Raw genomic sequence first — 25,910 nt, forward strand, 5'->3', positions numbered from 1 at the left:
TTGTTGCCAGCAACTGGTGGATCAGAGGTGCGGTGGTGATAGAAAAGAAAGAGATAAGAGCAGCGAGGGCTAGGCGAGCCTGTACAATCTGTACGTGACTGGTTTATTGATCTGAGGGTCAAAATTTACATATTCTCTTAAGCAAGCAAGCAAGCAAGGTTATTCCCATGAGAACCTCTTTAGTTTACATCTTTTACTTCCATATCTTAGTTTCTTCTGCGTGACAACCTCTGGGTGCAGTCAGGGTCAGGACGATTTCATCCTTGCTAAAGGAGTGGGATGGTGTACCAATCCTAAGAATGTCTACCTTTACACTCATACAAGTCTCAAGTGCCTCACATTCCAGACTCCATCAGTACTGGCCCTCTACAGTTTGTCTCAGTTCACTTTATCCTATCTCCATCCTTTTAGTCACCTTGAGTTGAATTTGAGTGACTGCATAATTTAATATGGATTTTTTCATCAAATAGGTATATTAATTATTAAGGGGTTGATAAACGTTATCTTTATTTTAAGATTGTAAGGTCCCTTCCAGCTCTAAATCTGAAATCCTAAGATCAGGAGTTTTGATACCATGTGATTCTTATTGTTAGTTTGGTCTTTTCATTTCTTAAATAGAAACAAGAACAATGGTAACTTTTTCATAATACCGACAGTATAAAGATCAGCACAATCTAACACATAGTTCCAAAATTAGAAAATGTTCTTTTCCTATACGCATCAAATATTCCCTTAATCACATGCTTTGTGAGACTTTGATGTCCCTACAATGTAACTGATTTTGTGAACTGTAAATTATTTGGGGAATTCTAAGTTTTATCTGCTTTTCCAAATACCAGCACAGTGTCCCTCCTGATAAGACTATACATCTTGACAACTTGTTAAAATAATATGGTTAGTTTTTGCTTTCAATTTCAGATTTGCAGAATGTGTTTTATAAAATTCCCTTGCAGGACTGATGCATATGCTCATGGCTGTGGTGGGTTTTGTCAGATCAGTGTTGATAAGGACCATAAATTGTCTGAAGTGGACTATAAACATGCATAATGAGACTATAAACATGCATAAGAATTGTGCTAGAAAAAATTTGTGCTAGAAAAAATTGGGATCATCCCAACTGTTTTGTAGATCTTTTAAAATTTCTTTTTATTTTTACCATGCATATTTATTTAACATATTTTCTAGAACTACATCCTTTTCCTCCCTTATTTTGGAGTGCTTGAAGATTTAAAAAAACTAGTAGTTTATTTCTTGTGACCAGTGACCATTATATTTTCTGTTATCTTTTGCTTCAGTCTTCCTTTTAAAAACACATACCTTGATTTCTTGCTGATATCACTAAGAGATGAACTTCAAAGAATCTGCAGTACTTTTTATCAATAAAGTCTTGTGCAGGTAACTTGTTTAGACAATGAAAATTGTTTTACCACTGATCATTAAGCACCACCTACCACGAGATGTTTTTCTTAATTCCCCAACTACCAGTGCCCTCTTTCACCGTATCATAGATAACAACTGTATATTTATTTGGTAATTATGCAGCATATATTGTACATATATTTTATATTGTTTATACTGATATGGTAAATGTTAACTCCCTTGATAAAATATAAACTCCTTGAAAGCAGGGACTGTTGTGTTTTGTTTCTGAATACCAGGGTCTAGTACAGTGCCTGGGGAAAAAGTACATGCTTAGTAAATGCATGTTGATTACTATAATATTCTTATTTTATTGATTATATGTTTTAGATGTGGGCATGGATGTCATTCATTCATAAACTTATATAACAAATACTTTTTAAGTGCCTGTTGTATGTAGAGCACATTAAGGAAAATACAGTGGATTAACAAGTACATTAAATGCAGTATATACTCTGGCAGACTTAGATAATTATTACATACTGTTACATTTCATTCAAGAATCAATAAGATGACACTGCAGTTGATTGAGTAGGGGAGTGACATATTTGGATCTATGCTTCTGGAAATTTACTTGTGCAGCAGTACAGAGAACTGACCTAACTGGTGAGAGTCTTAAGACAGGGAGACCAATTATGAGGCTATTGTAATCATTTAGGTAAGAAATGATGAGGGCCTGCACTAAGATGATAGCTGTGTGATAAAAGAGAAGGGGTCCAATGCAAGAAATGCTGTGAAGGTAGAAATGGCAAGATTTGGGACCTAAATTAGACATGGGAGGTTAGAAAGTAAGGAGTCAAAGATAATGTCGATTATAATACAAAGACACTGGTGCCATGGTGGTGCTTTTGAAAGAAATTGGGAAGTTTGGAAGAGGGGATGACTTAAAAAGAAAGGCAATAAGTTCAGTTTTAGACATATTGTGTTTAAGATGTTAGTGGGACATAAATTTTGAAACATCTAATAGGCAATTGGTGAGGTGGGACTCAGGTGAAAGACTAAACCTGAGAATATAGATTTGGGAGTTTTCTTCATGGAGATGATAATTAAATTTATGACAGTTGATAAGATCACCAAAAGAGTATGTAGCAAGAGTTATTTATGTGAGGTAAATGTACGAAGATACAGGGATAGATTTCAAGGGATTTCTTGATTTTGGATAAAGAAAAGTGAATCTTTATTTTCACTTACTTTCAACTGAAATTTACCACTTCCTTCAATGATTAAAACATTATTCTGAAAAGGGGGCCCATAGAGTCCACCAGACTTTCAAAAGGTTGCAGAGCAACAACAGCCAGCGACAACACCAGCAACAACAAGGTTTAGAACTCCTGAGAGAGAAAAGAAGAGGGATAGCATTCAGGACAAAATGTTGGGGAACAGCCACAATTAGGTGGCATGATGTGGATGATGAACTAGCAAAGGAGCCTGGGAAAGAGCAGTTATAGACATAGAGAACCAGAATCAAGTTGTATCATGAAAGCCAGAAAACAGAGAGTATCTAGAAGGATAAGGTGGTAAAACAGTGTCAAAAGCAGCAAATAGGTAGATGGTAACTTTGGAAAGTTTGGGACTTTGGCATAGTTTGGTGGTGCCAGGCCAGAAGTCAGGAAGACTTACCTTCCTGAGTTCAAATTTGACCTCAGATTCTTAATAACTGTGTGACTCTAGGCAAATTACTTAATCCTTTTTGCCTCATTTCCTCATGAACTGGAGAAGGAAGTGGCAAACCACTCCATTATATTTGCCAAAAGAAGTCCCCAAATAAGGTCACAAAGATCAAGCATTACTGAAAGATGACTTTGGAAAACAACTTTGGAGAGATCAGTTTTCATTCAGTTAAGAGACTGCAAGCCAGAATGCACAGAATTTAGGAGTGAGAAGAGAGAAAGTGGAGATAGTGGTTGTAGGCAACTTTTTCAAGATGTTTGGCTGAGAAATGGAGGACAGATAAGGGATGATAGCTTAAAGAGTCTAGTGAAGGTTTTTAAAGGATTGCAGAAAATTTGGTGTGTTTGCAAGGAGTAAGGAAGGGACTCATTGAGGGGAAGAGGTTGAAGAGAGTGGAGGGATTCTTGGGGATGCAGTCTTCTAGAGCAGATGGGAAGGAATGGGATCAAATATATACGCAGAGGAGTTGTCTTTGGCAAGGAGAAAGATTGTTTCATTATTTGATTCTGGGAGAAAGGAACAGAGAGTGGGAGATGATTTCAAGATGGAATGAGAATGGGAGAAAAGGGAACTCAACTTGAACAGCCTCAAATTTTTTGTTTAGTTCTCAAACTAGTTATGTTCTTGAAATATTTTTATGATGATGGTTATGATAACAATGGTGATGGTAATAATTTTCAGTGGATTTTTTTGTGCTGCATAAACAACTTGAAACAGTGAGAATGTTATTTCAGAGCACCAGTAGATATTCTAATTTAGACTAAAACTAAATGTGAAAACTATGTTAGTTTTTTCAATTGTAGATATATAGAAATACAGAAACAAAATAATTTCATTCCATATGACAAAGTAGCTAACTTTTTAATACTATGCTTTGTAAAATACTTATGTATAAATTATTGGCAAAGTGTTTTGAAGCTATTTAAAAAATCTATTTATGATTTTATTTTTTTTTTTCGAATTGGATATTATTAGGAAACATGCACTATACGTACTTAACCATTCATCTTCCTTATTTATAGCACAGTTTTAATTTATTCTCTTTTTTCCTTTCTCCACTTGTGATGTGTGCATGTTAAGTCAAATATCTTCTTCCTTCAATGCCACCATGTGACTCTATGGAAAGAAATGGATTTAAGAAAATACATTGAGATTTATAAGTCCTGTACTTTTTAAACTAAAATATAGAAAAACCTGAGAATTTAAAAAAAAATTTTCCAGTCACAACATTTTGTGATAATCTCTGAAACTCTGTTTGATTGCTTTAAGGAGAACAGGCATTTCTAGTTTGTCTAAAGTAGGAAGCGAAGCAGTATAAGTAAGAATCATAAGACCAGATATTCAGTGAAGTCTTGATAAATGTCTGAACTTTCCTTTGCTTAGTTGAATTAAAGTTTATCAGTCAGTACTGGGAATGAAATTCACTTTAAATCATAGCGTCCTTGAGGGTGTGTATTAAAGTCCTTGATACCTAGTCTACTCAATCTTCTTTTGCTGACAATGATTTATGTAACCCTCATGTCAGAGACACACAGGATAAGGAGACCCCATGTCCACTGTAGGGGAATATTTTTTATTTCCATTGCTCCTAGTTCCCATCTAGGATTACTGGGAAAATATTTCTTCTCTTTACTGAAACTCTCACTGGAAACACAGCATTCATAATATTACAGATGATATATTTTTTAAAGAAAGAGAAAGAAAAGCAGAGACTACTGAACAAGAAAGCATTAGTTTAAAAAAAAGTATGTGAGTCCCTAGAGTTTATTTCAGTCTCAAAGGAGTTTCTTTTCATTCTTTCATAAGTTTTATTCTCTCTCAGTCTCTATCCCTTTCTCTGTTTCTCTTTTGCCTTCACCGTCTTCCCCCCTAATTTCATCATACATTCTATTTCTCGGTTTCTTGGGCATAAAGTGCCTCTAGAATTTTCCGGTCATTTTTCCCTTACAAGATTTAGGAAATTCAATTCAATTTATAGAGTATTTATTGAACATCTACTTCAACAAGCTGCTGAAATAACTCTAGGAATACAAAGATACAAATGAAACAATTCCGGTCTTCAAGGAGGGGGTATATACAGACTATAGAAAAATGTTACAAATAAATTATATTCCAATTAAATGTATTATAAGAAAAAATGAGGAGAGAGAGAGAGAGAGAGAGAGAGAGAGAGAGAGAGAGAGAGAGAGAGAGAGAGAGAGAGAGAAGAGAGAGGGAGGGAGGAAGGGAGGGAGGGAGAGAGGGAGAGGGAGAGGGAGAGAGAGGGAGACAGAGAGAGAGAATATATTTACATATTTACCACTTGGGGGCCTGGGAAAGTCAGAGAAATATTTACAGACAAAGTAACATCTGATTTATGCCTTGAAGGATGACCAGAATTTTTTGAGGTGAGTATTAGCAAGCACCGCACCACACCCAGGATGGAGTGCTAGCATAGGTTCTTTGATCTGCTTTTCTAATGGAAAGACTGCTTCAAAGGGGTTAACAATCCTTCTTTAATGAAACATATAAAAGTCATTCACTAGTTCAGGGGAAAGGTTAAGACCCTGAACATGGAGAAAATACAAAGAGAGAAAATATAAGCAGAGAAATTAGCACAAAGATTCAACAGACAGGGTTCTTACTCTCTGAGCAAAATAATGCAACCACCTACATATACCACTGGATGGGAGAGGACAAACCTATGAGTAGTCAGGGGCTCTTAACAAATGACTGTTCAGAGTCCTGTCCAGGGAATCAAAAGATCCTTCTCATTAGCAAACTCCCAAAGCAAAATATCAACCTCCCAATATACATACACACACACACACATACACACACACACATATATATACATACATACACACACACATATATGTATATATACATAAAACAAAGACTCAGCTTCCAATTGGCTCAGAATCAGCATGCATGCAACCTGGTGACTCAGCACAGCTGTGAACTGTCAGGGTTCAAAGGAGATCAATCCTTTAGATGTTTTCGGTGAGCTGGGAAACTGAATTCCAAAAAGAAAACAACAAAAATCCCACTTTGCTTGCTCTTACAAAGTGTATATTAGGGTCAAGTGTATGCTAAGCATGGAGAAAGATTTGTTATGAAAGCATGGAGACAGAAAATAGAGAGTATGGCATTTGAGGAACAGCTCATGATCTAACCTGTCTAGAATATAAAGTTCAAGATGGAATTAGTATGAAATAAGACTTTAAAGTTGGATACAGATTGTGGAGGTCTTTGAGTATCCTCAGTTTGAAGAATTTGCATTTTATCCCAGAGATAAAATCCTGACTACTTTTGAGTAGGAGAGTGATGTGGTTAGCCCCATGTTTTAGGAATATTATTTGTCAACTATGGGGAAGATCTGTAGAAGTAATTGAGCCTGAGCTTGAAATTCAGTTTTCAGGTGATTTCAAGACCGCTTTTAGAATTTACTTAAATGCCTATTAAAATTTCTGGCAATAAATATGTAAATTTACTTTATTCAATTTTATCTGGTAGCAAGGGTAGGCCAGACATATTACCTAAAGTTTGTTGTAGTGCTGCGAATTTAAACTCTGAATTCTTGCCAAAAAAAGGAGTAGAAGCTTTAATTTCCAATTTACAGTTGGGGAAAAATGTGGACAAGGCTTAAGTGACTTTAAGAAATTTTGCACATCTCACATGGCCTAGCTTAAATGATACCTTCTCCATAAATTAAATTGCATTTAACATTTATTAAACACTTACTTTGTACAAGGCATTATAAATCTTCATTGATCCCTTACAGCTGGAACTAATCTCTCTACTTTGAATTTCTATAGCATTTTGTACTTTTTAGGCAGTTACAATCTGTCTTATATTTACATAAGTCTTTAGGTTAAGGAAACATGACTTTATCACTTTTGTTTCTCTAACATTGTTTTTGCATAGTGTTTCTTATAGAAGATACTAATATAAGTTTGGTGAATGAATGAACAAATAAATGAAAAGTGATTCATTAGTAAAATTGGAAACAGATCTCAAGAGATCATCCATAATTCCTGCTGTGAGGGAATTAGAAAAGAGGTCAATGAGCATCAATTTAGTTGAAGTTTTGTTACACTGATAGCTGTCTTCTGTGAAGAAGGATCTCCTAGACAACTGGTCCATTTCAAATAGACCATCATACACTGCATGTTTCATATCCACTTGGTTCAGTTAGTAAACACCAATCTAAAAGTTCTGTATTCTGTGATCAGATTCCCCAGACAAAGAACAATTTTTCAGCTTGAATTATACTTTTTGGTAATAGTTCCAGAATTCAGACAACGTTAAAAATAAAATTTAGGTACTCTAGGAAAATCATCAGAAATTTTTTTTTAAAGAATATTTCTTGGCGTATGAAATTGAGACTTATTAATGATCATTCAAATTGAAATTAGGCCTGATATACATACATACATACATACATACACACATATACACATGTACATATGTGTGTGTGTGTGTATATACACATATATATATGCATCCACATACAAATCCATACACACACACATATGCCGGTAGGTGGCACACTGAATAGAGTACTAGGGCTGAATGAGTCAGGAAGACTCATCTTCCTGAGTCTAAATCTGGACTCAGACATTTACTAGCTGTATGACCCTGGGCATGTCACTTAATTCTGTTTGCCTCAGTTTCCTGCTGGAGAAAGAAATGGTAAACCATTCCAGTATCTATCCCAAGAAAACTGCAGATAGGGTCATGAAGAATCAGATATGATTAAAAAAAACTAAATGTGTATGTGTGTGTGTGTGTGTGTGTGTGTGTGTGTGTGTATACACGTATATTTGTGTGTATGTATATATGTATATCAGACATGAGATTCGTAAAAATACACCTTTAAATACAAGTAAAATATTAACAATGAACTTTTTCCATGTAAATTACGTTGATTTTGTGAAATGCAGTGTTTGTCTTAATCATTGTGATGGGGTGGGGGTGGAGATGAAGCAAATAATTAACTAATCTACCCACAAAATGTCAACATTTTCTAAGGTTAAAAAAAAAAAGCTTTTGTAGGGCCAACTTTTATAAAGAAACCTCTTGGGTTTAATATCTGGTCACCTAGAACTAAAATAGGATGATATTTAAAATATATAGTGAAACGTAACATATTTGGAAATATTTCATTCATAACTTTATTAGACTTATTTGAATATATTCATTTTCTTGTGTTTGTCTAACATATTCTTTTATTACTATGGAAGCTGAATCGGTGTAGCTCTTATTACATAGATTCCTCCCCCCTCAATCCATGGTATTAAGTGAGAATTAGTTTTCTAAGATTTATTTGACACCTTTTTGCCACAAAATCCTAAGTGCAATATCATATTGATTTAATACTTTATTCTTCAAATTTGTCTCAATAACTCGAATCTAGCTATATAATGAAATTTGTAGAATTTTGAACATTTTTCATTGAAGCTATGTGGACTACTATAAATGCAGTAAACTTATTATTTTTTTCTAAAGTAGCATAATTAGTAACATATTTCTGAGCTTAAAAATGTGCTTGCAAACCCCTTGAGAGCTAAATCTGATTGAAAAAATGTTTTCATTCAATTTTCTTTCTACTAGTTTTCTTTGAGATAATTGTATATTCTGTTCTTTTTTTTGGTATGTGTCTGTTACTACATTCTATATTTTTATTATATTGAATAGAAGGATGATCTAATAAAGGGCAAAACATTTAAAAACTTTTTGCTAAATATGGCTTTTGGAAGGAGAACCAGAAATTTACAAATACATAAAGTTAGAAATTCTTTAAAAATCATATTTAGCCACCACCAATCTTATTCCTAATTGGTCATCTATATGGAGTCCTTTATAATATATAAAGTGCTATCTTCATAGCAACCCTGGGAGACAAGTAGTACAAATTATTATCACCATTTTCCCCATTAAAAAAATACCCAAAGATTACAAAAACTTTCTAGAGATATAATAGATCTGAATTTAACTAACTTTTCAACTTAGTTGTGGACAAGAACCTAAATGTCTCCTGAAAATAGATGTTATTATGTCAGAAATAAAAACCTCATTTTTCTAGGATCTCAGAACTTTTATTCAAGTGTTTCATTGTGTTGGAGGACTTGAGTCCTCAAAGACTATGCCAGCAAAGGCTATGGAAACCCATCAAAAAATATAAACTTATAAAGTGGCCCTCCTACCTGTGTAACACTTTTTCTAAAGTTATGGTGACAGAGTAACATAAGTGGGAGAATTCCCTAGAAAAAAGAATTTTAGGCCATCTATAAATATTTTAACTGTAGGTATTTTTAGTGTTTTTTTGAGTAACAGTGAGTTAGAGGAATTGTTCTACATTAATACTGTTTTATATATCAGTAAATGTAACCTAAGTTGCAGCTACATGGAAGAATTCTCCTTAAGATACATTAAGAAGTTGGTTTCATTGTGTACCCAAAGGCAAATCTATATAATTTCAGTTTACCTTTGGTCATCTTGCCTTGAGGTTCGCATGGTGATCCCAAGCATAAAGAAACCACAAAGAAAATTTGAGCCTATGCACCAATATCTGCTGCAAAAGGATAATGAAGAAGAGAGACTTTATGAAGAACTTGGTAAGATCTTCTAAACTAGTGGTGTGAAAATTCAAATAGAAATAGATCCCTGTGGACCATACATTGACTTAGAAAGCCACACAAGTTATCATCTTATATGTTCTATTGCCTTTTTATTTATTTTGTTAAACATTTCCCAATTACATTTTAATTTACCTCCCATGCTGGGTTTGAAGTTTAACACATCTATTTTAAATTAAATCAAGATATATCTTAATATTGTGTTACTCCTTTCCTACAAAGATAGGTACTGGAGAGTGGGGTAAAAACAGGTATTGAAAAATATGAAAGAATTTAAAGATTGGTGTACTACTAGGAAGTCTCTTATGTGGTTGCCATGGATAAGTTCTTAAAGAAAAGAGCCACATGATTATTAATTTTATAGCTGCAATGGATATTAGAGATCATATGTCTAGCTCTCCCATTTTGCAGATGAGGAAAGAGGTATAGAAAGGTGAAGTTACTGGATGATTACACAGCTAATAGTAGTAGAACCACCATTTGAATCCTCTATCTCCCAATCCAAGACTTTCTCCATTATTCTACACTATGTTGGAAGGTACTGAAACAAAAGACTGAACAAAAGTTCTTTCACTTCTACACAGCAGTACTTCTACCATCACACAAGTGACAACTTATCTGTGCTTACCATTGAAAAAATTTACTTAGTATTTTGTATTTTATTACTTAGCCAAAGCATCTTGTTATTTCATGTTACTTTAAGAGAAAAAACAAGTTAATGACGATACTAATAGGTTTCATAGCCAATTTCTTCTCCTTGATGAGAAAGGAGTGCTTAATTTATAATTTTACAATTGGTTGATAAGGGAGAAATGAGGATACTATCATTGAAAGACAAATTGGGATAGTGGTGGGGCAGTATAGAACTTCCCAGGGACAAATAACCAAGAGAATTGATCATATTATATTGAAGAGGTGTTTTCTAGTTTGACAAAAGGCACTAAAGTATCTGATAGGGAAGAGAATTTTCCATAGTTTCTAATGGCAGTATTTTCTAGTGTGGTAATTGTCCTCTGTGGCAATGTCAAGTTAGGGAAGTATAGCAGGAAGGCCTGAACTGGACTCATTTCTATGATCCCTATCCTGTGTAAATCATGTCATGTTTCCCAATAAATCCACCGCAGGGGAACTACTACCTAATTTATAGGAGCATTCTTTGAGTTTTCTAGACATTTTGTTAATACCAGTAAAGGATTCAGATTGTCTATCTGTTATCCTCTTCTCTCAATATATAACTAGGTCCCCTCCCTCTTTTTGGTTATATGTAGATGTATATTGGTCAGCTCTATTCTCCTGTTAATTCCTCATTTGTAATGTATTTTAGCCTGCTTATATCCACCATGCAAAATTCTGTTACTTTGGAGGTTATATGCAATTTAAATTCTTTATTTACCAGTTTCCTTTGTCTTGAAACTATATGTCATTAGTAGAATATTAGTGTTAAAAATGGATTACTTTTTCAAAGAGAAACTAGAAGTCATAAGGGGAGCTATAATTCCAAAGACACTCTGTCTTGCTTTTTTCTTCAGTGTCTTTCTAAGACATATTCTAACAAACAAATGCTATGGTTTACCCACTAAGTTACCTATCGTAATCTAGACAATAGATGTTCTTCATCTACTTGTTTTTTTCCTTTATAGGTAGTTAGGTTACTACTTTTGAATGCTTAATGATTTCATCCATAGAAAATTTTTATGATACCCTATACATTGAGAAAATCCTTGATTACGATTTACGGTACGCTTGGTGAAAGTACGAGTAGGACGTAGGCAGACTTCAAAACAATATTCGACGGTAGACATTTTACAGCTGAAAGTTGTAAAAAGTACAAAATCCAATTGTGATTATTGGTTATTAAAAGCATATAATTTGGTAGAATAAAGCTTTAAAGTTTGTGCTTCTGAGAGATGTCTTCCATGCTTCTTCCAGAATTATATGATTGTTTAAAAGTTATGACAACAAAGGCAACTTTAACAGCTTTCTGATTATAAATATCAAAGTAGGTATAAAACAAAGAGATGTGCTGATATAAGCCATTCACTATCATAATATAAATTGAAGAAGGATTTCTTACAAATGGTGGAGTCCTTCAATTTTTTTTTTTTTGCAGATTATACTATGCTGATTGCATTAAGTCCTGTGACATTGCAGAGCCTCCAGATGTAACATATAAATTAATATTTTCTTGTAATTTTTCTTGTAAATTAAAATTTTCTTATAATAGTATTACAAGAAAAGAGAATTTTTGTAATATTAAAGGATAGGAAGCAACAGTTTAATACTATCAAATTCAAGTTATAGTTATTGATTTTGCATAATGGAGAGATCATTGACTATTTAGAGTTCAAAATTAATACTAATTAGACAGCATGACAAAGATGAAAAGATAAAAGTATATATATTTGTAAAAGCTCCAACTCAACCATTTAAAAAACTTTTGATTCCAAAACATGGAAAGCGGTAAAAGAGTAAAGATATTGATTCTGATTATCACCAATTCTTAGAGGAGCTTACCTCATATTAGGTTGTCACAATGAGAATGTCAGAAGGGACTAAAAAGTTGCCTCAACCAACAGGGTCTTCTTGATCACTTTGTCAGGCAAGAGGACATAAGAATTTAGGACTACATTAAGTATACATTCATTCACAGAATGTTATAGGAGAAGATTGCATATTTAAAGTATTTCTTTATGAAACATCAAAATTGAAAGGTAAAACAAAGGTTGCAGAAAATGTGGTGTGAACCACAACTGAGCTTGATCATGCCAAATGATGGAACTGGAAGGAAAATTTACCTTTTTTCTTTAGAAAGAAAAGTCCAAAGCATTTATGACAAGTCAAAATGTCCCAATAATTCTTGATAGCTGCTCAAGAACTAGTTTGCCATTTTAAAGATGTGTGGTTCCTTCATGGATTATTTAATTGCTTCTTCCCTGCCCCTCTCTCCCAGGTTTGTAGTGAGGGAAGGAAGGAGAAGAAGCATTTCTATCACTGCCTATGTTCCAGTCACTGTACTAGTACTTTAAAAAATATATATTTCCTTTGATTCTAACAACAACCTTGTGAAGTAGGTGCTATTATTATCCTCATTTTAGATTTGAGGAAACTAAGACAAACAGAGGCTAAGTGACTTGCCAGAATCACACAGATAGTGTCTAAGGCTAGATTTGAACTCAGTCTTCCTGATTACAGATCCAGTACTCTATCCACTGTGCCACCAACAGTCTCAAAAGACTACTGTGTGCTAGGCATTGCACTGAGGATAGAGAAAGAGGCAGAACCCAGGACCTACCTGTAAGGAGTTCACAGTCTACCCAGCAATGGCTTCTTTTTCATACTTTAAAATGTTTAAGAAGAATGAGGGTTGAGAAAAGGCCATGAGACATAAAAGACCCAAATAGCTCTTGGCTTACATGACTACTTTTCTGTCCCTATGAAATTTTTATGAGAATGATCTATCAAAAGCATAGGGTTAGGAATAGGACCTGGGTCTGTCATTTAATTTTTATAGAGCTCTGGGATGAGGAAATCCCATCTACCAATGAAGGGTTCATCTTCTTTGCAATTTATAGTCTCAGAAAATTGCCTGGAGCATGGAGAAATCAGCAGATCTAAATGGAGGAACTTGAGAAAAGGTGTTCTTGGTTTATCCAGGTTAGTTCCTTAACCTGCTTTCTATCAACTGCCTTTCTATCAAAGACGTGACTAAAAAAAGCGTATGAGAAAGAAAGAATCAGGCTTTTATAGTCATATATCTATAATAGAACACCTCACTCATACAAGACTGACTATAAACTATGGAGAACACAAGATCCCACTATGTGTGTTTATTTGTTTAGTTTGCTCTGATTTATGATTTAATCAGTGAAGGGATGCCATTATAGATACCACTAACACCTGCAATGTAGAGACTTAGAGAGTTGTCTGGGATATTGAAAGTTTAAGTTACTTGGCTAGGATCACACAAGCAGCCAGTATCAGAGGTAATTTGTACCCAGAATTTTCTGACTCTGGATCTCTCTCCAACTATTGCACTGCATTGATTTTCTTTATTATTTATTTAAAAACTTAATTTGTTAGAGCAAAATGCAGCTTAAATTTTAAATTTAAAATAATTTGTCTTCTTCGTCTGATTTGCACTTCTGTCTGCCTTTTGGGTCCTCTTAAAATTCTTCTGTTGGTAATAATTGACAAATTCAATAATTGATTATTCAGATTAATCTTCATATTGAAGCAAATTGTATCTTTTTTATAGATGCTCTTAAAAAAATTCTACAAAAACAAAATTATAGGTTCCCAATGACTCCCTTCTCCCCCTCCCCCAAACCTTCCCTGGCAACAAGTAGGTAGATTTAAGAAAACAAATTCACATATTGGCTATGACTAAAAACGTGTCTCGGTCAGCACCTAAAGTCCACTTGCCAGCAGATGGCCAGAGGATATGTTTCATGATGCATCCCTTTCTTCATAAAATAACAGTGATGGAATGAGGCTCTATGAGAAAACTTCTGCAGATACTTAGAAGAGAGGTCCTGGAAGCCAAGGCCTCTTGTGCAGTTTCAAGCAATGTTGCATTCTCAATAGCAAACGTCACCATCTTGTCCTTTGTGTAAGGGATTCAAGCAAGTTCTGGACCTGATGATTGGAGCTACCTTGGTTCCTTGCAGGATTCCTGATAAATGAGTCTCATTAGGGAGTGGAGAGTACTCAAGGTTTTGAGTACTAAGATTCAGATCCCACCTCTGATGCATTCTGCTCAGCTTGGCTAAGTCACTTAGTCTCCCTGGGACTCAGTTTCTTTATCAGAGAGAGAAGCATCAACATCTGGGTTTTCAAAGCTGGGGAGGCTCATTTAGGGTTACCCAGAGTCTCATCTGGTCATATCACACAAACATTCTTCCAAAGAGCAAACCACCCTCAAATTGTATCTTTTGCATCCTGTTATTTAACCTATGAAGCTTTTCTGTATTTTTAAGATTGACACCATCAATTTGTCTAGGTAGTCTGAAAATCAGAAATCCTAGAATCATAGAATTTTAGAGGTGGAAGGGGATATAAAAAGTAGTTCCTTATTTTATTTATCAATTATTTATTTAATGTTTATTATAGTTAAGGAACTGTACCAAGTCTTATGAGTCACATAAAGTTGAATAAAACAGGCTTTCCTTGAGGTGCACTCAACATTCCAGTATTATAGCAAGGAAACTGAGGCAAAAAGAGGGCAAGTGGATCGTTCAAGATTATTATTTATCATAATTATGGCTAGCATTTAGGTCCTTTAGCTCTCCATCCAGTACACTTTATGTGATGTAGTACTTCTTCCGCATCCATTACTGAGTGCCCAGAATATTCTAGCCACATTTTTATGTCCTCTCCTGCTCTCCTTTTCTGTTCTTATTTTGATTTCATCATATACTTACTGGCTACCTACCTTCAGATTACTGAATATGTAAAAGTTATTGAAATAAATTTTCATAGAGCACTTATTTGAGCTTCAGGGGAAAAAATAGAAAGTATGTAAGTTGAATAGTTTGGAAGTCAGTCACCCAGTCCAGAAGACATTTATATAGAGCTAGCAATCAAGAATTTTGGCTTGACTTTCTATAGAAAGACTAGTAAAATTTTTTGTGAGCCAATAAATGTACTTATTGTACACGAGAATACTCTCTTGTAAACAACTGGAAAATTAAAATTATTTCCACTGTAGTTTGCATATTGTGATGAGGTTTACCTACCTCATGTCTTTTTATGTCTTAAATTTCTGCCTTTGAGTTGCTTTTCCTAAAATATTCTTCTTGGTACACATTGATGATTCCAATGAACAATTATTCAGTTTACCTGTCCTAGGAAAGCAAGTTGTGTCTTAACTTTTGGCTGTCTTTCCTGTGATGCTTTTATGTATCTTTAAGCATTCTATGTTTTTTAGTGTGCATTTATGGAAATTTGTGTAGATGACACACTGAACTTACTTTCTATAAAATAAAAGTTTAATTTTAAAAGTGTTACTAATTGTGATGACTTTATAGGATTATTAGCTAGTATCACAAAACATTTACCCTTAAAGTGGTTGTAAATCCATATTTCAAATAATTTTGATAATTTTTTGGATTATATCCTGTTAGATTTGATTAGGTTGTCATTATTTTTTAATCTCATAATTTTGCTATCAAAGAGTAGTAGGAATATTCTTGTTCACTGTGCTCATATGATCTTCAGACCACATATCTGTGTTATCAATTGAGACAGTCAGTCTACACCACTTTTCTATGATACTTTTATCAAGGTAGATGATTTTCATAGACTCAGTAAATCATTTGAACCAAATAAATTATTTAAACTAGATATAATACAATGTATCTTCAGAATTGTTGAGGGACTTGATCATGCCTTATGTGATCGTGGGACTTAAATAAAATTATTGAGCTAATGTGATGTTGCAGATTTGAATATCATTCTGATGAATATCTGGTCACTGGATTCAGATGGCTCTGGAGGAGAAGTTTGGCTGGTAACCTGCACAATCCTCCCTCACTCAAAACAAAGTCAAGGTCAGGTCATGTCATCATTTCTCAGATCTCATGGTCTTCTTCAGCAATGAAGGACAAACACAATAATCTGAAAGATAAGTGGTAGAAACCTTTCTCCCAAGCTATTGAAAAGAAATTGCTGAAGGAAGAATAAAAGAGCCCCATCCCTTGCCTAGCTCTTTTCTTCCTTCCCCCCATCCTACACTGGCTGGAAGAAAATCTTATGATCTTCAAAGGATCTGGAGTACTTTTGAACTTTAGCTATGTCCCCAGAACAGCTGATGAAAAGAGTTATTATCAGAAAAGAAGATAGACTGGACATGATGGTGAAAGATAGATTTAATACCCCACACAGAGTTTATCAGAGAAGCTATAATACATTCAAGGAGAATATCTTGAGAATCTATCAAAAGACTTCTAGGAACTGTGAGTTAACCCTTTGCCTCACGTGCTCTAAGCTTGAGGTTATATCCATGTTCATTCCATGTCCATACTGTTGGGAGATAATACCAGAAACTTTTGAGAAGAATGTTTTGTACCAAATGTTTTTACTGTACCACTTAAACAATACATTTCCCCCTAAAAGCTAACTAAACCAAACTGTCTAATTCATATCAATTCATATCATACTAATGATCATGAGAAGAAGCAAACCATTTGGGGTGTATGAAAGGCAAAATTAGAAAGACATCCGCAACCCTCTCAGGACTACCCTTAAAACTCTGATAAGGAAGAATTGTAGTTACCTTCTGGGGGATTTGAAAGACCATTTTGAGTGAGAGGGTGTTGGAAGAGCCAGAGTCAATGCTACCCATGGTTTCTTAATGGGAATCTTTTAAAGCCAAGTTTCCATTTTGATAGTTTGGAAAAACAAAGAAACAAACAACTAGATAATATAATCCAGGATGCAATCCATAATCTATTTAACAAGGCACATATAAATTGTAATATATCCCAATATGATGAAAACTCTCTTTGATGGATTATCAGCATTAATATCAATACATATAGTAAATATTGAATAATGCTAGATTTATTTTTAAAGAAATACAAATACTTCTAAAATTTTATTGCTGAGTGCCTGTGTATTGTTTTGGGAGAACATGACCTTAAAAATCACCTAGTGATTCTCCTCATATCAGAAATGAGGAAACAGGCTTAGGGAATTTAAGTGACTTGCCCAGGATAAAAAAGATGATGCAGAGCTAAAATAGAACACATATCTCCTTATTTCTAGTTCAGGGCTTGTTCAAGGACATCCTATTTTCTCTTTATGATGATATGATTTTTGTCTTAACCTGAACCTGAATCTTTTTGGTTTAAGTCCATTAAAGAACTTAAAAAATATTTTTCATCATAACTATTTTTGAAGAGATCCCTGTGGATGAAGAACATATCAGTTCTCTGAAGTGTTATTGCTTCTTAAGAAAAAATTAGCTCACATTAAGAAATATGAGTGGGGTGGAGGCAAGATAGCAGAGTATAGGCAAAGGTGCATCTGAATTCTTTCAAATTCCTCTTCAAACAACTTTAAAATAATACCTTAGATTGAATTCTGGATTAGCAGATTCAACAAAAGGGCAAGGTGAAACAAATTTCCAACCTAAGACAATTTAAGGGGTTGGCAGAAAAGATCTGTATCACCAAGGTGGTGGTCAGAACTAGAGTGCCTGGCAAGCCGGCGGCAGCAGGCTTTGGAGGTGGAGGCATAGTGGTGGTTAGGAGGTGGTTTCCAGTGCTCTCAGCCCACAAATTATAGAGGGGTTGGCCAGCTGGTCCAAAGGAGATTGTAGAGTACCTGTTTATGGCACTGGGCATAGTACTCTGTTGCATTGCTCATATAAGATTCCAGGTCCCAGTTCCAGGGCAAAGAGGGGCACAAATACACTGGTGCTTGTGGTCATAAGGGAGCAGAAACAGAGAAGAGTGCTTTTGATGACTCTGAGAAAGTGAGGGATCTCAGTCTCAGATCCAAGGTAGAAAGGAACATTAATGCCTGCAAAAGCAGGAAAGCAGGAGCCTGAGTTACAATTCCAAGATCATAAGAAGCAAAAACACTTGCAGCAGCAGGGAACAGGGGCCCTGTTCATAACTCCAGGGTAGAAGGGAATGCTTGGGGTCTCTCACATATCAGAGCATAGGCAGGAAAAGTATTGAATACACCTCTCCCTAGGTCATACCACCATGGAAGAACCAAAAACTTACAGCCCTCCCAGAACTAACTTTGAAAACAGTGGCACAAAAAAACTGAAGTTTGGAACTATGCCCTTCCACCCTGGGAGCAGAACCCAACTTTACCATAAAATTAAAAGTCAAGCAATGGGCTAGAAAAATTAGCAAACAACAGAAAAGAACCTTACCAAAAAAATTTACTATGGTGACAGGAAAGATGATTATTAATTCAAAAAGAATTTACAAATTCAGAAAACAATGATATCAAAACAGATATATGTAAAACCTCAAAGAAAACTGACTTGCTCAAAGTGCTCCCCCCACCATTCCTAGAAGAGAACTCAAAAAGGATTTTTTAAAAAATCAAACAAAAGAGGCAGAGGAAAATTGGGAAGAGAAATGAGAATGGTACAAAAAAATATGAAAAGAGAATCAATAGCTTGGTAAAGGAGATATAAAAATATGGAAGAAAATACCTTAGAAAACAGAATTGGTCAAATAGTAAAAGAGGCACATAAATCCAGTGAAGAGAAGAACTCCTTAAAAAAGCAACATTGGATAAATTGAAAAAGAGTTACAAAAGCTTGCTGAAGAAAATCCTTAAAGATTAGAATTGGGCAAAGGAAAGCTAATGATTCATGACACATCAAGAATAAAACAAAAATCAAAAGAATGAAACCTAGACACCATGCTTCAGGAAATATTCAAGGAAAATTGCCCTGATATTTTAGAACCAGAGGGTAAAATAAGAATAGAAGGAATCTACTAGACGCGTCCTGAAAGAGATCCAAAAAGGAAAACTCCAAGGAATATTATAGTCAAATTACAGAAGTCCCAGGTCATATTATAAGTAGTAAGAAAAAAAATAATTAAGATATTATGGAGCCACAGTCAAGATAACATAAAATTTAGCAGCTTCTACAGTAATGGATCAGAAGATTTGGAGTGTGATATTTTGGAGGGGAAAGGAGTTAGGAATTCAACCAAGAATTTCCTACCCAGCAAAACTGGAGCATAATCCTTCAGGGGGAGAAAATGGATATTTAATGAAATAGAGGGCTTTCAAGCATTCCTGATTAAAAGATCAGAGCCAAATAGAAAATATGAGTTTCAAATACAAGACTCAATAGAAATATAAAAAGGTAACCATGAAAGAGAAATCATAAGGGATTCAATAAGGTTAAGCTGTTTACATTCCAATATGGGAAATTGATACTTGTAACTCCTAAGATCATCTATTATTAAGACAGTTAGAAGATGAGGTGACTATGATACAATGATGGAATTATCTTTTAAAAGATAAAAGGGTGAGAAAAAGTAATGCACTGGAAAAGGGGGGAAGGAGAGGTAGAATGGGGTAGATTATCTCATGTCAGAGAAGAATGAAAGGAAGAGTTTTTACAGTAGAGAAGGAGATGCATTGGTGGTGGCAGGCAATGCTTAAACCTTATTCTCATTGAATTGGCTCAAAGAGTAAATTAGCAAATAACATGCACAGTTGGGTGTAAATATCTATCTCATCCTTTGGGGAAGTAGGAGGGGTAAAGAGAAGGGATGGGCTGATAGAAGGGTAGGGGTATTGGGGAAGTTGTTAGTCAGAAGCAAAAGAGATTTTTGAGGGACAGGGTGAAAGAGAGAAGAAAAAAACTGAATGGAGGGCAATACAGTTAGTAATCATAATTATGAAAGGCAATGGGATAAACTTACCCATAAAATGGAAGCACGTAGCAGAGCAGATTAAACCAGAATCCTGCAATATGTTGTTTACAAGAAAAATAAAAGCCAAAATAGGTCTAATTAGAAGAAATAAACAGGGAAACAGCATTTTCCTTAAAGTTACCTTAGACAATGAAGTAATATTAGTACAAAATATACATGCACCAAATAATATAGCATCCAAATTTGTAAAGAAAAAGTTGAAATGAGTTATAGGAGGAAATAGTAAAATGATACTAGTGAGGTACCTCAACTTTTTGTACTCTGAAGTAGATAACTAATCCAAAAATAAACACAAAAAATTTAAGGATATGAATAAAGTTTTAGAAAAGTTAGATATGATAGACGTCTGGAGAAAAATGAATTGGAATAGAAAAGGTACACCTTTCTCTCACTGGTGCATGGCAAATACACAAAAATTGACCTTGCATTAGGGCACAAAATCCTCACAAACAACTTCAAAAAAGCAGAAATATTAAATGTGTCCTTTTCAGACAATAGTGCAATAAAAATTTCATTCAATAAAGGACCATGAAAACATAGATTAAAAATTAAGAACTAAATTATCTAATTGTAAAGAATGATGTCAAAGAACAAATCAGAGAAACAATAATGTCATTAAAGAGAATGACAACAATGAAACAACATAACATTTTTGAAATGCAGCCAAAACAGTACTAAGGGGAAACTTTATATCTCTAAATTATTATCAGTAAAATAAAGAGCAGATCAATAAATTCAGCATGGAACAAAAAGAAATAGAAAAAGGACAAATTAAAAATACACAATTCAATATCAAATTGGAGAACCTGTGTTTCACAGATAACACAAAGGAGGCACTGGAGTTTTTGGACTTCAGTCTCTTAACAGGTTCACTCTTGATTTGGTCAGACAGGAAGTATAGGAAGACAGTTTAGGAGGGATTAATAATCTTGCTTTATTCTAGTCTAGTCTTCTCATGGGTTGCTGATAATGGGAGCACTAACTCCTACAGCCTTTCCTAATCAACTGGTGTGAAGGCAGGGCAACTACCTCTTTGTCTTGATGGGGTCAATTGAGACAGTGCATTTTTTTAAATCCCCTCAAGCCTCAATGGGGGCCAGTTGAGACAGGTGCACACATCACTCTATGCATTATTCAAATCCCAAATGGGTCCTCCTATGAATTCTCCATTCACTGACTAGTGCCCACATGCTTTACAAGGCAACAGACAAAAAAGACATCTTGCCAACATTAGCCTCACAGGTTAATTTTATAAATATCGTCATTTTGTACAAGCATAGCAGATATCACATTATGTCACCTCTTATCTCACTGCACAGTCTCAGTAGGACTGCCTATCACTGTGATCCAAGGAATTACTATTTAGGATCCTTGGGGCTATTCTGGGTATTATCTGGCTATTATCTGGGTATTATCTAATACCTGGAAACCAGACATTGCCATGGCCATGGATCCTGAGATCCTGAGAAACTAAACACTAAAATAGCAAAATAACAAAATCCTCCTTGCAGCCCAATAATCAAAGGAGATATTAATAAAATTGAAAGCAAGAAAATCATTGAACTAATAAAAGTAGGAGCTAGTTTTATGGAAAAATCCAATTAAATAGGTTATAAGAATGCATAAGTTAATTTGATTTTTAAAAAATATCATATTATCAGTATCAAAAGCGAAAAGTGTATTTATCACAAATAAGGAGAACATTAAAGCAGTTATTAGGGCTACTTTCCCCGATTATGTGCCAATAAATTTGAAAAGCTAAATGAAATGGATGAATATTTACAAAAATATAAATAAAATTCATGAGTATCAGCACCCAACTGCCATGTGCATAAGAATATTTCCTGATTATTATTAATAATAAATTTTATTGATTATTAGATTTATAATATTATGAAGTATTACTATTGTAATTATATGCTTATATAATATATAATTATATATTACAAACTTTCTTTGAATTCTGGAGGAAAAAAAAACAGAAAAAAGCAAATTCAACTACAGAAATGGTCCCCTGATGTGATGTGATCACCAAAGAGCACAACGTGCATGCAATTACTGCCTAGTTTACACTTCTATCAAGTAATGCATGAAAATTAGAAAACATAGATAGAATTAATAGTTATATGGCCTGCAAACGAACATAATAAGCATTTCAGGTGATTCCAACAAATACCTATATTTTTTAGATTCAGCGTGTTTTATGAGTGAAATAAAAATTATGTGTTCAGGGAGAAGTATTGCAAAACTCAGCCTGGAAAAGCATATAATTATATTTCTTTTCATGGCTTTGGAGATGACTTTACTGATTTTGAATATGCTAGATATGGGGGGTCTGAATTATTCAAACTTTATTAGTTTATATAAAAGAGGTTTAATTTTTTATGATGGGAACTGGATTTTATTTAAAATACATAGGTTAAGAGGTTTAATGTTTCTGAATTTTCAGTTTTTTATTTTTGGACCAAGAATTGGGATTTAATCTATGTGGGTAGTGTCCTGGTGTGGAAACTCCCTATACTATGGCAGAACAGCAACTGTTGTAGCTCATTATCTTAGAAATTTGTCTGGGTCACTAAGAAGTTTTTTTGCCCATAGTGACAGAGTTAACATGTGGTAAAAAGGTGTTGATGCCATCCATTTCTTTATGACCTTAAGACTGGCCCTATCCATTAAGTCCAACTTGCCTCTTGCATTTATATTACCTAAATTTGAAGAATCTTGCTGCACACGGACAGAATTTAAAAATAAAAGTTGAGTTTTTTTTTTAATAGCGCTATCATTTCTGGATATAGTGTATTACTCCCTGCCTCCAAGAACTGAACCCTCCCTCATAACAAAGAAATCTCATGGTCTGCCCCCTCTCTGAGAAGAAGGAGTTTATGCTTCATTATTGGTTTCTCAGTTAATCAGAATATGACTTCCCTTTAGTTACCATTCCCTTTGTACCCTCTGGACTCTGTTCTGAGGCTTACTTTCTGGATTGGTGAGTTCCTAGCCCCATTGCCATTTCTGGAAGGACTTTGTTTTTCCTATCCACTCTCTGGATTTCTCCATTTCCTAACCTTTTGCTCTTCCCTGTTACATTCTCCTTTCCCCTCTCCTTTCAGCTACCCTTTATGTATTATCTTCCATTGTTAGAATGTCAGGTCCTTTAGGGTGTGAACTGTCTTGTTTAATGTGTGTGTGTGTGCGTGTGTGTGTGTGTGTGTGTGTGTGTGTATCCTGAGCACTTAGTACAGTGCCTGACAGTGTGAAGGGTTAATAAATATTCTGTCTCTCTAATCATTTACTTATCTATATTGTTATGGTCATTCTGTATATTATTCTTCTGGTTGTACTGATTTTACTCTGTAGAAGTTCATATGTATCTCTATGTTTCTTAGAATTCCTCATATTTGTAATTTCTTACTGAACAATAATATTCCATTATATTCATGTATCAGATTTTGTTTAGCTATTTCCCAGTCACTGGATATTCACTTTGTTTCCAGTTATTTGCTGTCACAAAATGTGCTTCAGTGAACCCAGTAGTGGGATTAAACAGTATCAACAGATTAGTCACTTCTCTTGAATGATACTGGGTTGCTATCCAGAATTATTGAACCACTTCATGCTTGAATCAGCAGTGTATTAGTGCTATACCTGAACTGTAGCTCAGTTCACATTTGTATTTCATTGAAAACTGGTAACTTTTACAGATTTATCATTTTCATATTTTCCTCATTGTATGCTAAAAAATAGTAAATCAAACCTTGCTGTTTAAATTATTTAATTTCACAGATGTTTTCCTTCAAAACTTCTAAATTTAATTTCTTTTTGAATGCTAGATCACTCTAAGACAATTCCTCAGGTAATAGAGCCCTCTCTGGTGAGCTTTATTTCTCTGCTTGTATTTTCTATACTCACTTCTTTCAACGTAATTAAAAAGGATTGTTGACCCCGTAAACTGCTATCTTTCAGTAAAGCAGAACTAAGAACCTGTGCTAGCAGTCATGCTGGGTATGCCAGTGTGGTTGCTGTTGCACCATGCCATGTGACTCAGGCTCCCTGTGAATCAGGCTCCATCACAGCAGTCAGCTGGGTCCAAGCTCAAAGCAGGTCACATAGGCCTATTAATGGATGGGAAAGATCTTCCCATTCCATTAACGTTACATGTTGGTTTTGTGTGTGAATTCTTTGTGTATCAAGTATGATTTTTATAATAATTATAATATTATATAGTAGTAATATATAGTTATTTTATAATGGTTATAAAATTGTTATTTTATTTATTATTAAGACATTTATCCTTTGTGACTTAGGATATAACTCCTGTTCTTTTTGTGATAATGAACCAATCTTTTTGCTTAATTCAAGGTTTCTATGACTTTAAAACATATTATAGTTTATATATATAATGCTACAAAGTTGGGCAACTGAGTGGCCTAGTGGATGTCTAGACCAGTGGGCTTAGAATCAGGAAGATTCATCTTCTGAAGCTGAAATCTGGTTTCAGACACTTACTAGCTGTGTGACCCTGGGCAAATCACTTAGCCTTGTTTGTCTCAATTTCCTCATGTGTAAAATGACCTGCAGTAGGAAATAGCAAACCACTCCAGTATCTTTGCCAAGAAAACTTCAAATGGGTCTTGACAAATAATCAGATGTGAATCAAGTGACCTGAGAGCAACAATCAGAAAATTATATTGCATATTACTTTTATTAATGATCCAGAAGAGGGAGGAAGGAAAAAAAACCTATAACTCTGAACTGGGATATCAGTCATGATGACCTGATTTTTTGTTTTGCCTTGATTTTAAAACTTAATTTAATTTTTTCCTTTTACTATTAGGTAAATATCCACTGTAAAGAAACAAGCAAACAAGAAAAGTATTGTTTTATTTTACTAGTGCACTAGCACCCAGCTCCCAGGTTTGCTGTGATGGTAAAATGAAATAATGTTTGTAAAGCAATTTTCAAACCTTAAAGTACCGTATAAGTGCTTTCATCCTCTTCCCCCTCATCATCATCCTTACAAAAAATTGTTGAAAGAAGTGAAAGAATAATGGTGTGGAAATAGCAGTTGAAAGAGGAGGCCGATTCCTTCTCAGTCCATAAGTCAAGAGATCACTAGCAGGAGAAGCCTTCTTAGGGGACAGCTTGGAGGAAAGGGTATGGCATCAGGCCCATACTGAGTTTTAGGTGAGATGAAGAAAGAAAAGGAACAAGTATAGAAAATTTGGAAGTTGTGTACTTCAATGAAATTAAATCTAAGGCAGATAAGATACAAGTAGAATCTCATATATTCTCATATATTCTTTGTCATCTTGGGATTTTCTTTCAACAATGATAATGACATAATGAAAATACATATAGATATATTTTATTATATTTATTTTGTTCCTTATAGTTTTTAAGCAGGTTTAGATTTTTAACTTCATAAACCAAATGGAAGAAGAGGGCAGACTTTGTAAATAAAGTTTTAGTTTATTGATGGTGGTCAAATTAAGTTTGAATAATTTATTTTTTAAAAATTAATTTTATTATTTTATTTTATTTAATTTTATTTTATTACATTTTACTTTAACTAATTAAAGAAAATGACAAGGATATACCAACATCTTTCTAATCAAAAGGACTTTAAACTTAAACCTAGGGGAAGAGAGAATTGTTTACTGATAATCTACCAACCTAGAGATACTAAGAGTAGCTAAATAAAGTATTGGAAAAAGACCAGAAATTCAGAGAAAAAAGATATCCAAGATGATCATAATAAAACCCATGGGCTCAGTCATCTCTA

General features: G+C 34.4%; 1 long non-coding RNA gene across 4 annotated transcripts in view; it reads right to left on the reverse strand.

Annotated features, from left to right (window-relative positions):
• Window positions 1-4,052: 4,052 nt before the first annotated feature.
• Window positions 4,053-25,910, reverse strand: part of LOC140533372 (uncharacterized) — an 88,608-nt gene continuing 66,750 nt past the window's right edge. For all 4 annotated transcript variants that reach the window (XR_011976898.1, XR_011976900.1, XR_011976897.1 and 1 more), the window contains 3 exons: window positions 20,510-20,581; window positions 20,117-20,159; window positions 4,053-4,206 (listed from right to left, as the gene is read on the reverse strand). This is a non-coding gene — a long non-coding RNA (uncharacterized lncRNA). The remainder of the gene's footprint in view (window positions 4,207-20,116; window positions 20,160-20,509; window positions 20,582-25,910) is intronic.

This window comes from Notamacropus eugenii, chromosome 3 (genome assembly GCF_028372415.1).
Source record: "Notamacropus eugenii isolate mMacEug1 chromosome 3, mMacEug1.pri_v2, whole genome shotgun sequence".
NCBI lineage: Eukaryota > Metazoa > Chordata > Mammalia > Diprotodontia > Macropodidae > Notamacropus > Notamacropus eugenii.